Raw genomic sequence first — 12,727 nt, 5'->3', positions numbered from 1 at the left:
AATAAAATTTCTGACAGAGCTTAATGCCTACCTGGGACCCTCCCAGTTGCTTGTTCCAAACTTGCAGGTTCAACCTCTTTCACAGGCAACATAGCAAATACTTTGCCTGCTTGGTGAGCTCCTGACATCTATAATCAAAGAACTGAATGGTTCCATGTAGACTAAAGTAAAAAGAGACCATTGGCATACTAAAACATGTTGATATTTCAGATAGTGCAAAAACAGCTTGACGAGGACTGGGGACGGTCAGATGGCCAATCAGATCTTGCCAGGGCAATATTCTATGCTTGATATATAGCAGGTATTATATGTAGTAGACACACAAAAATATACTGCTGAAACTTCTCCTAAGTTTTCTACGCTAGATCCTTCTTGGTGCTGTAAGTGTTGACTGCTAAATGAGCATGGGATGTGTTCAAAATGCTGCTTCCTTACCTCAAGGTAGTTTCAACTCTTTGGTATGATTGATGTTCCAGAACTACCCATGGTGATCTGAAGCTTGCTTCCAGACAAGACCACATTCTTGCTCAGTTCCCTTTCCTGATCCTTCTTCCTTTGTTTCATTTCTTCTGAGAACACTCTCTTAATAAATTATCCTCTAAAATTCTGCTCCAGCTCTGCTTCTAGGGAAACTGTCGTGGTCCATTTTCTATTGCTGTAATAAAATACCTGAGACCCCAATTTATAAGGAAAGAGCTTTATTGTGGTTTATGGTTCTGGAGACTGGGAAGTTCAAGAGCATGGTACCAGAAAGAACCTCGTGCTGCTTCAACTCAGGGTGGAGAGCAGAAGGACAAGTAAGAGTGTCCAGAAGAGAGTCAAAAAAAAAAAAAAAAAAAAAAAAGGTAAGGAAAAGGAACACACTTTATAACAATCTGCTGTCCTGGTGAGCAATCCAATCCCGGAAGAAGGAAACCATGTGACAAAGGCATTAATACATTCCTGTGCACTCTGGTTCATGGACCCAAACATCTTCTGCCAGGATCCTTTTCCCAATACTGCCTCACAGGGAAACAAACCTCAACACGAGTTTTGGTAAGGACACAGTATATTCAAACCATAGCATTGTCCTAGGACATGCATAAACAAAAGCCAACAATTATAAAATCCATCCATGTCCATGACCAGGAGACAACACAAGCAAAGATACAGAATGAAACTACACAAAACCAGGCAGAGGCACCTTCAAACCAACTAAGTAGGTGCAAACCTCTATGACGAAACTGTTGGTGAGGACTCTTATTGAGAGACTGCACTTAGAGCAACTTCAGATCAAAGTCTGGGAGTTTCTTGTTATTGGCATTAAAGTTTCTGAACCTGGAAATGACCACCTCCATAATGATCAGTGGAGGAAAAAGGTCGCATGTCATATTGTTGTGGAAATGACAAGACAGCAGAAAAACCAAGCTTTATTTTACACCAGCGGGCCCAGAGGAGGTTAGCACTCCAAAATTCTGAGCCCCTCTGACCAATTTTTCATAACATTTATAGGCTGTCTAGTGTGCTAAATTTTCTAGTTGAAAATAGTACATAATTGGACACAAGTTTTCAGAAAACAACATGATTGCATATAAGGGTCTCAGAGTGGAAACTGTTTACAAAAGCAGACTGCACTATAAGGGAAGCTGGCTCACAAGCTCTTTTGTATCTCTAGCCTTGAGCTCTGAGCTTTCACAGGGGCGTTTACACCTCAAAGGGACGTGGTTAGGTCCCAGGGAAAGTCCTTTACATTCTAAAAGGAAGGAGTAAATGGTGCTAATTAGTTCTCCTGAAGCCCAGCTGGTGGGAACAGGGGACGGGCGGCTCTCTCCTGGGCAGTGTCCTCAGTTTACTTTATATCCAGGCCTGGGTCAGTTACCCACTACATATCCCCACTTCTGATGCCCCCCCATAAATCCTTTAAGGGGCATCACCTCTGTCTATGTCCTACAAACTAAGCTGCTCGTAATTCTGGAGAACCACTGGGGATTTTATAGCTGCTAAGCAGGAGGAGACAAATTGGGTAAGCATGTTAAGAATGCAGGAGTGCTGGGGGATCAGGAGAAGGGGTCCAGCCAGCGGTAGGAGCCAAGAAGTCCAGCTCCAAAGATTGCTCCAAATGCTCCATGAATTAGATAATTCTTATCTCCTTTTTGTAACCCTCTCTTTTAATTGTTGGGCCATATATCTGACTATTCCAGACTGGCTTACGTAAAAAACTGCATTCTTCATTTGAGAAGAGGCACAGTTCTCCTTTATTAGATGTAATTAAATCTAGTTCTCTTTGGTTTTGTAAAATTACTGATGTTAGAGAGTCCAGTTGGTCCTGTACAGCCAGTTGATTTGGCCACACGCTTTATATCAGCTGCCATGTCCCTAGATAATTGATTGTAAAAATTAACTGATGACCCAACTCCTGTCAATCCAGTCCTTATTCCAGCTGTGATTCCCAGACCAACCAGCAGTGGAATGAACTGGACTGCTCTCTTTGGAGTATGTGCTGCTAGAGGCACAGTGAAGTTCTGGTCGTCAGGGACTTTGTCAATTTGGGGGTGAGGACGACACCACATCGAATTTGGCCCAGTAAGGTCCCCAGTCCACTTAACTTTGATAGTTTGGATGTACTGGTCATTAGTCAGGCTTCCTACTGGGATTGATTTAAATGAGGTTTTTTTGTTTGTTTGTTTTTGTGTTTTTACTGGCAATGCACGTGGGAGCTGAGACAACACCACTCCCCCCACCCCACCCCCCTGCAGAATGGGTCTTGTTAAAGGAAGGGTCTGGGAGTGAGCCTTTACTAGTCAAATTTGTTAGAGGTGCTGGTGAGGTCAGGTACAGAGGAGCTTCCAAGGGTAAGCAGAGTCAGCAGTTTCTTGCTAACTGGGGGCTTAAATCACTGAGGAGACGATGAGTCATGTTTAGGATCTGATGTAACTTAGGGTCTAATTCATATATCTTACTAGATTTGAGTCCAGGCAAGGGCCAATAGCCTGGCTCAGTTTCCCAACAGACTGAGCCTGAAACCTTGGGGCAGTCTTGGTCTGAGAACCCCCAATATTTTTGTGCTGTTATAGTTCTTGTCTAGTATATCTTCCTACCCTTGTGGCAAGGAAAAACTTTTTTTTTTCTGCCAGGTAACACTTACTTGGCATTTTAGGGTAAATAAAAGCACAAGGGCACATTGGTGATCCTGTCATCTCTGCTATGTCTGGGTGCCATGTCTATTTCCCACCTTTCCAGCACATAACACAGTTCTGTTGGAATAGAGGATCCGACACTTGACACGGTTCTCTTGGAAATGAGGACCCAACATTTGACACAGTTCTATTGAGTGGCTACCTTCCCTCCTGGAGGTCATAGGCATGGCATACCCCCACAGACAATTACTTTTAATAATAATAATCAATATATCCTTAGAAAACTTATTGTAAAAAATACTGGGGAGGCTTCACTATACTGGGACACAAAATAACATACAATAAAGTTTAATATTAATACATAGAATAATTAATAAACCATTATAGTTTGCTCAAATTTGTGAAGAGACTGTGATTTCTTTAGTATAAAAATTCTCTAAACATTATACATAGGTGAATAAGAATGTATTCCTTTGAGCTTAAATGTGGTGTTTGGCCTTCATTGCTTTCTTAGTGTTTATGATTAAGTTTAAGGATACTTTACCTACATAATAAAAAAGATAATAATAGGTTAATCATAAGTAGAATTTGTATTTTTCTTATGTCTACTTCTTTAAGGATCAAAATAAAGTTTCAGTCTGCCATTAAGTAAAGAAAAATAGAATAAATATTAACTATAAGCTGATTTCTTTATTCTCTGTTAGTAGTAGTAAAAACTTTGCACTGTTAATAACTAACATTAGAGTTCATGGAAAGGGTAACTTCTCAAGAAACTTAGTGATGTATTTGTTCTGGGAATTTAAAGTTAAACAGAGCTTGGTGCCCTCAATATGGCTAGAGGGCAAGGTTGTTTTGATCTAAGCTATCATGCAGAAAGAATGTGTTCTTTGGGAAAGTTCACAATTGTGCTTTTGGAGATTTTTTTAACTTATTATTTCCTTGTACTAACAGATAAAAAGACTTGTGAAAAAATAAAGATTTGGATTCAGCCTCAGAACACTTGGTATCTGTACTGTTTCTCCAATGCACCGCAGCCTCTCAGCCACTTAGGACTCCCGACCGCTGCTAGGACTGGACCCGGCAATTGGTGCCCAAAGTGGGACCCGAAGAGTGGTAAGTAAAGTCAGGTTTCAGGGAGGCTAGGATCATGTCTAGGGTGCTGCAGACCCCTCGATAGAGGTAAAGCCGAGTGAGGAAGGACAGGTAATCACAGAAATATAAAAAGTTAATAAGAAGAATGGGACTCTCGGAATCTAAGGAAAGAAGCTTATTTATAGACGTTGCAAAAAATATGCTTACTAAAAGAGAAATTTCTGTCTCATCCTCTCAGTTGAGACCTTTCTTTCATTTTGTATAAGAATGTTCTCCGTGGTTCCCTGAGGGAGGTACTTTAAATTTGGGAAAAACTAGGGGATAAAATGAGATTGTATTATCAATATCATGGGGCTGAAAAGGTCCCTGCTGTTGCTCTTGCCCTTTGGAATCTTCTTAGAGATACACTAGACCCAACTCATGAAATTATGTATCTTAGTAAGCATGCTTCTTCTCTGGAAGAGGCCTTTCTGGAGGAAACACTTCTGTTAAAAATCTTCTTTTAAGGTACAAAATTTCCATGCTACCTCCTCCTCTGAGAGTTCATCTGACTCAGAGAAGGAAGATAAGGAGTCACTTTCTCCACAAGATAAAATAGATTTAGAAGAGGCAGTCACTAAATATCATAATGAGGACTGGTCATCTGCTGTTAGGGTAGCAGCCTCTGCACCACCTCTGCCAAAGCCAAGGAAAAAGTGACCAACTCCAACTAAGGTAGGATTTTGGGGAGCTATTACCAATGCTCGTGCCCAAGGTGATACTTCTTTTTCTTTTCCTGTATTATCCCTTGGAGAACAAGATACTGCTCCTGTATGGGAACCTCTCCCTTTTAAAATAGTAAAAGAGTTAAAAACAGCAGTTAAAGATTTTGGTCCTTCGTCTCTGTACACTTTGCAATTAGTAGATACTGTTGCAGGTGAATGGATGACTCCTTTTGATTGGCAACAGACTGCTCGCTCTTGTTTATCACCTGGGCAATATTTATTGTGGAAAACTGAGTATGAAACTGAGTATGTTTTGATCCAAAAACAAATTGTAAAAAGGACAAGAGATCAAATAACTATGTCTATGTTGTTAGGAACTGAAGATTATTTTGATCCTCAAGCACAAGTTTTAGAGGAAGTATCAAAAATTGCAGTCACAGCTTGGAAGCGATTACCATCTTCTGAGACTAAAACTACTTTTCTCAGTAATATTAAACAAGCAGCCATGGAACCTTATGAGGATTTTTTGGCAAAGTTAGAAGAAAATATTTCAAAAATGATAACTAATCCTGAGGCAGCTGAAATTTTACCAAAACAATTGGCTTTTGAAAATGCAAATCCAACCTGTCAAGCCTTACTTAGACCTAGAAGGTGAACAAGAACTTTAAATGATTTTATTAAGTCCTGTATGGACTGTAGTTCTGCCCATATTAAGGGTATGGCCATGGCTGCAGCCTTACAAGGAAAGACTTTTTCTCATTAAAAATGTGGGTCAAAATCCTGGCCCTTCCAATAAGGCCAAACCATTTACATCTGGTGGAGGAAATTGTTTCTCTTGTGGCAAAGCGTCCACTTTAGCAGGAACTGTCCTAATGGTAAGAGAAGAAATATTGTTCCTGGGGCAGTTTCTCAAAGACTTCCCACTACAGTGTCTCCTAAATGTCAAAAGGGATTTCATTGGGCAAAGGAATGACATTCAAAATTTCATAAGGATGGACATTCTTTAAATGGTGTTTGTGAGGAGGCTTCAGCTCCTTTTGAGTCTCCTGAGATGGAGTCAAAAATCGGGACTTGGGGCCAGCCCCAGGCCCCTACAAAAAACAGGGGCTTTATGTGCCCCCAGAACCCATTAATAGGACAATAATCAATGACTTGGCAAGGGCAACACCAGGAAGTGCTGGATTAGACTTACCTTCTTCACAACATTTAATAATAACTCCAGAATCTGAAGTCACCCTTATTCCTATTGGCATATATGGTCCCTTGCCAGAGGGACATATGGGTCTTGTTATTGGCAGGAACTCTATGTCTAAGGCTGGGATACAAGTTATTCCTGGAGTCATAGATTCTGATTACCAAGGAGAAATTAAAATTATGATTCATCCTCCCTTAAAAACCGTTCAATTATTTCCTCAGCAATGTGTGGCTCAATTGTTATTGCTTCCTTATTTGCATTTGCCAAATCAGATATTACAAGATTGTAGGAATGATAATGGATTTGGATCTAGCCATGTAGTTGCTTGGATTCAAAAGATCAGTTCACATATATCTATGAAAAAGTAAAAGTGGAAGGAAAAACAATTAAAGGACTCCTTGATATAGGGGCAGATGTGACATGTATAGCTGCTAAAGATTGGCCTTTAGGTTGGCCCACCACAAAATGCCATCTACATTGGTGGGTTTGGGACTTGCCTCTAATGTGGCAAAAAGTTCCCAAATCTTACATTGGACTGATGATAAACATTCAGGAACCTTTCAACCTTATGTTATCCCTTCTCTCCCCTTTTCATTATGGGGTAGAGATCTTATGGGACAGATGAATGTGATGCTTACCTATGAATCTGATGATCTTTTTTTCTAGGGGCCTCTGTTCTTAAACAGGCTGACCCAATTACTTGGAAATCTGATTCCCCAGTGTGGGTAGAACAGTGGCCCCTCACATCTGAAAAATTAAATGCAACCTCTTTGTTAGTCAAGGATCAAGTAGACAAAGGACATATTGAGTTTTCAAATAGTCCTTGGAATATTCCAATCTTTGTTATAAAAAAGAAATCAGGTAAATGGAGACTACTTCAAGATTTGAGAGCTATAAATGAAACTATGGGAATGTTACAACCTGGCCTCCCTTCTCCAGTGGCAATTCCAAAAAATAGTCATACTATTGTTATTGATGTACGAGATTGTTTTTTTACTATACCTTTGGCAACTCAAGATTGTAAAAGATTGCTTTTAGCTTACCATCCTTAAGTTTACAGAGACCTTACCAAAGATATCAATGGAAGGTTTTGCCTCAAGGTATGAAAAATAGTCCAACATTATGTCAAAAGTTTGTTGATCAGGCTCTTGAGCCTATTAGACAACAGTTTCCAGATTTGTATATGATTCATTATATGGATGATATACTACTCAAGTGATATGTTACAAAATATATTAAAAGAGTTAATAGAACAGTTATAGAGGTTGGGACTTGTTGTGGCACCAGAAAAATTTCAAACTAACCCACCTATAATTATTTGGGATGAAGAATTAATACTTGTACTATTAATACTCAATAATTACCAATACAAACTGACAAGTTAACTACTTTAAGTGATTTTCAAAAGTTATTGGGTGATATTAACTGGATTCGACCATATTTAAAATGAACTACAGCTGATTTAAAACCTCTTTTTGATATTCTTAAAGGAGATTCAACACCTACATCTCCTAAATATCTAACAGAGGAAGGGAAACAAGCGCTTACAACTGTTGAAAAGACCATTCAAAATCACCAGTTACAACGATTAGACTATACCAAACCTTGGTCTTTAATAATAATAAAGACTAGTTTTACTCCAACTGGATGTTTGTGGCAAGATACTCCCTTGGAATGGATACATTTGCCAGCCACCTTAAAAAAGATTGTTGTTTCTTATCCCTCACAAGTGACCTTTTTGGTAATTAAAGCAAGGCTAAGAAGCAGAGAATTATTTGGGAAGGAAATGCAAACAATTGTTCTTCCGTATACTAAAGAACAATTTTTACAATTACTTCAATTAGAAGACCAATGGGCTATTTCCTTTCGTGGTTTTACAGGACAAATTTCATATCATTTGCCAAATCATCCTTTAGTACATTTTGTTTCTCATACAGAAATTATTTTCCCTACTAAATATTCTCTGGTGCCATTGGGGCCCCCTGCCTCTCTTATATTTACAGATGGTTCCTAAGTGGAAAAGCAATTACAATTATTGATCAACAACCTCATAATATTAATATGACTCAAGAAACTTCTGCTCAAAGGACTGAATTAATTGCTGTTATAGTGGCTTTTCAAAAGGTTTCTCAGCCTTTCAACCTTTATACAGATTCTCAATGTATTGTTAATCTATTCCCTGCCTTGGAGACAGCTACTATTTCTTATAATTCTTTAATAGCTCCAAAAATTTCAAAATTTATAAAATATTATTAAATATAGAACATCTCCTTTTTACATCAGACACATTTGTGGCCATTCTGGGCTTCCTGGCCCTTTGTCTGAAGGAAATAACAAAACTGATATTCTGATTAAAACAACAATTTTCACAGCTGTGAGGAAGCAGCAGCAGCCCGTAAGTTACATCATCAAAATGCTTCCTCTTTACAACATCAATTTCATATTACCCGGGAACAAGCAAGAGCTATCGTTAGATCTTGCCATACTTGTCCATCATTTTTTCTTTCCCCCCCAGATGGGAGTAAATCCCAGGGGATTATTACCCAACAAGTTATGGCAAATGGATGTTACTCATATACCTGAGTTTGGAAAACAGTCTTTTGTGCATGTGATTGTTGATACTTATTCTCATGTAATTATAGCTTCTGCAAGATCTGGAGAAGCTTACAAAGATGTTTCTCAACATTTGTTTTTATGTTTTTCACAATTGGCATGCCTTCGAAGTTAAAAACTGCTGATGGTCCAGTCTATACTTCTAAGGCTTTTAAACATTTGTGTGATATGTTCCACATAACTCATTCAACAGGAATTCCTTATAATACTCAAGGACAAGCTATTGTGGAACGAGCTCATCAAACATTAAAAACTCAAATTACTAAATTAAGAAATGGGGAATTTGCTTACAGCTCCCCTCAACAGATATTCCAACATGGCTTATTTGTGATTAATCATTTGAATGCTGATTCTCAAGGCAAAATTCCTATGATGAGATATTGGGAAAATACTTCCGTAATAAAACCTCTTGTAAAATGGAAAGATTTATTAACAGTGCAGTGGAAAGGACCTGATGTTCTATTGACATTGGGCCGAGGATATGCTTGTGTGTTCCCACAGGATGCTGACCTCCATTGTGGATTCCTGATCGACTGATCCGACACCATGAGCCACCCTCACAGAAGAAGGATTCCTCCCCAACCGTACCCACAAATCCATTTGACCCAGGATGATCAGCTCACTGAACAACTCGCTTACTACATTGATCTTTGCTCTTGACAGGCTGCCTCTACTCGAAGTGATCCTATTCCAACTGGGGACAACTAAAATGCTTAACTACCAGAGCAGAACAAATGGTGTTATGGGGTTATTTTCCTGATCCACCTCTGTTACATCCCTCATTCTGGAGTAGAGTTAATTTAAAGGTTTTTACTAGTTATTGGGAGGCATTTCTGATACTTTGATTCCACATAAGCTATCTCAAGAGATATCTTTCCATGGTTTAGTAGATGAGACTCCCTTGTGTTTTTCTACTCATAGTGAATGTGTTCCTTTGGGATGTCTTCCCCTTAGTTATAGAACATTTCTTATTGATTTGCCTCAATTTGATCCCACGAAATGATATGTTTGGTCTTTCGAAATAATCTCAATTGGATATGCTAAGTACAACAAATCTTATGAAAACATGACCATACCCTCTCCTATTGAGCCTCGTGAAAATAAATCAGAATATACAGATGTGTATTGTAATCAAATAGATCAATCTGTAGATTTTCCAAAATGGTTTGATTGTGACTTTTCTCATACTGCCCAGATCTATGTCCCATTAATGTCAAAACAAAAATCATGGATTGGTCAGTTTCCTCCCCAAATTACAATTATAAAACATATTTTATACAAAACAAAAGGAATTTCAATTTTAAGAAGTTTCACATTGTTGAGCCTCTTCATAGATGGTTTACTTCAGGATGGGTAACTCCTATATACAAAAGTGTTTTGAGAAATGGCAAACATTCTCATTTTCCTGACTTATATCATCTTCTTGCAGCAACTAATATGGTACTTTTAAAGCATCCTACCTTAAAGGTTCCTGTTGCCCCCAAACCTTATAATGTTAGGGCCTGTGTTAATGCTCCTCATGCTATTTTACTTGCACTTGCTGATTGTGTAAATATTTCTAAGACTAAGGAACCTTATTCTATACAATGTGATTACTGTATATTAACCAACTGTATTAATTCTTCATTTCCAAAAAATTATACTATTCTTTTGATAGTACACCAAACCACCTTTTGTACTGCTACCTGTAGTTTTGGAGGAAGAGTGGTATGATGACCCGGGAACTGAAGTGTTTAAACAACTTAATGAACTTATGAGACCTAAACGTTTTGTAGCTGCTTTGATTGTAGGCATTACTGAATTAATAAGTATAATTACTTCTTTAACTGTGTCCACTACTGCCCTTATACAGGAAATACATACAGCTTCTCATATAAATGATTTATCTCATAATGTAGCTTTAGCTTTGGCAGCTCAGGAAAAAATAGACAAAAAACTAGAAACACGCATCGATCCCTTAGAGGAAGCTGTTCTTTATATTGGCAATCAAATTCAAAATATAAAAACTCAAATGGCTACTAGATGTCATGTAATTATAAGTGTATTTGTGCTACCCCTTTAAAACATAAGAAAGAAACCTCATGGCAACAAGTACAAACCCACTTAAAAGGGATTTGGGATAATTCTAATATAGCACCTGATGTAGAAACCCTACAAATTAAAATTAAGGATCTATCTCAGGTTCATTTACAAATGTCCCCTATTGGTAATCTGGCATTAGAAATTTATAAAACATCAAAAGTACAATTGGAAGTTGTACATTCCTGATGTTTATTATCCAGATTGGAATAGGAATATTTGTGTTCTAATATTGTTGTTTATCTTTCCAGTCATCCTACGTCTAATCTGAAAGAGTGTTCATAATCTACATGCTCAAATTGAAACCATCAAGTTAAAAAATAAAATAAAAATGGGGGAAATGCCACGTTTATTTCCCACCTTTCCAGCACATAACACGGTTCTGTTGGAACAGAGGATCCGACACTTGACACGGTTCTCTTGGAAATGAGGACCGACATTTGACACGGTTCTGTTGAGTGGCTATCCCTCCTGGAGGTCATAGGCATGGCATACCCCCACAGACAATTACTTTTAATAATAATAATCAATATATCCTTAGAAAACTTATTGTAAAAAATACTGGGGAGGCTTCACTATACTGGGACACAAAATAACATACAATAAAGTTTAATATTAATACATACATAGAATAATTAATAAACCATTATAGTTTGCTCAAATTTGTGAAGAGCCTGTGATTTCTTTAGTATATAAATTCTCTAAACATTATATATAGGTGAAGAAGAATGTATTCCTTTGAGCTTAAATGCGGTATTTGGCCTTCATTGCTTTCTTAGTGTTTATGATTAAGTTTAAGGATACTTTACCTACATAATAAGACATAGGTTAATCATAAGTAGAATTTGTATTTTTCTTATGTCTACTTCTTTAAGGATCAAAATAAAGCTTCAGTCTGCCATTAAGTGAAGAAAAATAGAATAAATATTAACTATAAGCTGATTTCTTTATTCTCTGTTAGTAGTAGTAAAAACTTTGCACTGTTAATAACTAACATTAGAGTTCATGGAAAGGGTAACTTCTCAAGAAACTTAGTGATGTATTTGTTCTGGGAATTTAAAGTTAAACAGAGCTTGGTGCCCTCAATATGGCTAGAGGGCAAGGTTGTTTTGATCTAAGCTATCATGCAGAAAGAATGTGTTCTTTGGGAAAGTTCACAATTGTGCTTTTGGAGATTTTTTTTTTACTTATTATTTCCTTGTACTAATCAGATAAAAAGACTTGTGAAAAAATAAAGATTTGGATTCAGCCTCAGAACACTTGGTGTCTCTGTCTGCTGTTTCTCCACTGCGCTGACACCTGTCATCCACTTAGGACTCCCAACTGCTGCTTACTTGGCATTTTAGGGTAAGAAAAAGCACAAGGGCACATTGGTGATCCTGTCATCTCTGCTATGTCTGGAGAAGCAGAACCTGGGGAATAGGGACAAGTGGGGGAATATATTCCTGATGGGGAAGTGCAGCAAATATACAGGGCAGTCGGGCTGTTGCATAGGTTTATCCCTCATGGAGGCAGAAACCATGGGGGCCTGCTTTGATGCACGCATGGAGCCTATTGTTCCAGGAGGGAGAAATATATTTCTTTTCTTTTTTTCGTGCTGGGGATTGAACCCAGGGCCTTGTGCATGGGAGGCAAACACTCTACCAACTGAGCTATCTACCCAGCCTGTATTTCTGACAGGAGCATGATGGAAAAAGGCTACGACCCATTGCCCCAGGAGTCAATAAGACACAAATCATCACAAAAAACAGCAAATTCCCCCTAACATGCCTACCACACTTAAGTAACATAGCACTGGAGCAGCCCTTTGCACCCGATTCCAGTTGTTTGGGCCATTGCAGTCAGACCTACAGAGAACAGCAAGGCAATTAACATCATTAGTCTTAGCACAGCAGGGTGACATCATGACCATTGCACTCCTGGTCCAC

The 12,727-nt window shown here is 38.3% G+C and overlaps 1 long non-coding RNA gene across 1 annotated transcript; it reads left to right on the top strand.

The window, feature by feature from the left end:
• The first annotated feature begins 3,709 nt into the window (after nucleotides 1-3,709).
• LOC124977903 (uncharacterized) lies at nucleotides 3,710-12,056 on the top strand. Its single transcript, XR_007107281.1, has 2 exons — nucleotides 3,710-4,229; nucleotides 9,222-12,056. It is a non-coding gene; the product is annotated as an uncharacterized LOC124977903 (long non-coding RNA).
• Nucleotides 12,057-12,727: the final 671 nt, after the last annotated feature.

The sequence above is a fragment of the Sciurus carolinensis genome, chromosome 2 (genome assembly GCF_902686445.1).
Source record: "Sciurus carolinensis chromosome 2, mSciCar1.2, whole genome shotgun sequence".
Classification (NCBI taxonomy): Eukaryota; Metazoa; Chordata; class Mammalia; order Rodentia; family Sciuridae; genus Sciurus; species Sciurus carolinensis.
This window is presented reverse-complemented; position numbering and strand designations above follow the sequence as displayed.